This window comes from Lytechinus pictus, chromosome 2, assembly GCF_037042905.1.
Source record: "Lytechinus pictus isolate F3 Inbred chromosome 2, Lp3.0, whole genome shotgun sequence".
Classification (NCBI taxonomy): domain Eukaryota; kingdom Metazoa; phylum Echinodermata; class Echinoidea; order Temnopleuroida; family Toxopneustidae; genus Lytechinus; species Lytechinus pictus.
The window spans coordinates 18,285,365-18,286,012 of record NC_087246.1 but is presented as its reverse complement, the minus strand read 5'-3'; the positions used below and the strand labels follow the sequence as shown (position 1 = coordinate 18,286,012).

The 648-nt window shown below is 31.5% G+C and overlaps 1 pseudogene; it reads left to right on the top strand.

Annotated features, from left to right (window-relative positions):
* The first annotated feature begins 287 nt into the window (after positions 1 to 287).
* Positions 288 to 388, top strand: LOC129255186 (U6 spliceosomal RNA; annotated as a pseudogene).
* Positions 389 to 648: the final 260 nt, after the last annotated feature.

Here is a 648-nt window from a genome sequence, read left to right as displayed (position 1 = left end):
CTAACACTTAGCTCTTAAAGGGGTGCATCAATTAAGATTTACGACGGAGCATTATCTACATGTAAGTCACAAAAGCAACGGCTTCTCAGGATATGCATATTCGCATAGAACAATATCTCATATCTTCAATCAATACATCACCACTGTATGTTGATAGAGACTTGCAATAAAAAAGTGTATGCATTTTAGATGCTGACATGAATTTGTTTAAAGTATAGCGCACTTCGAGTATCTATTGAAATCAGTCCTAACGGCATACAACATATCATCCAGGAACCTTTTTAATTGACGAGAAATTGTTGACACATGATATAACTGGAAAGATACAGAGATTAGCATGACCCCTCACAAAGATGAAACGCACAGTCGTGAAGCATTGTTTAATTCAAAAAGAAATGTTTAATCGAAGTACTAGTATATGAAAAAAATGCAATGAAAAAAAAACGCTGCTTGATAACATTATATCATAAACTATAGAGTGCGAAGTGGAGTAAGTTCCCGCAATATTATATTCAAATTTGTAGATTTTAATTTCAAAGGTGTTTTTGTTTTAATATGCAAATGCCATATATTATTTAAAAACCAATTATTCTCTACAATAAAAGGAATGTATAAGATACAAGAATTATTATTTGGTATCTGTAAACA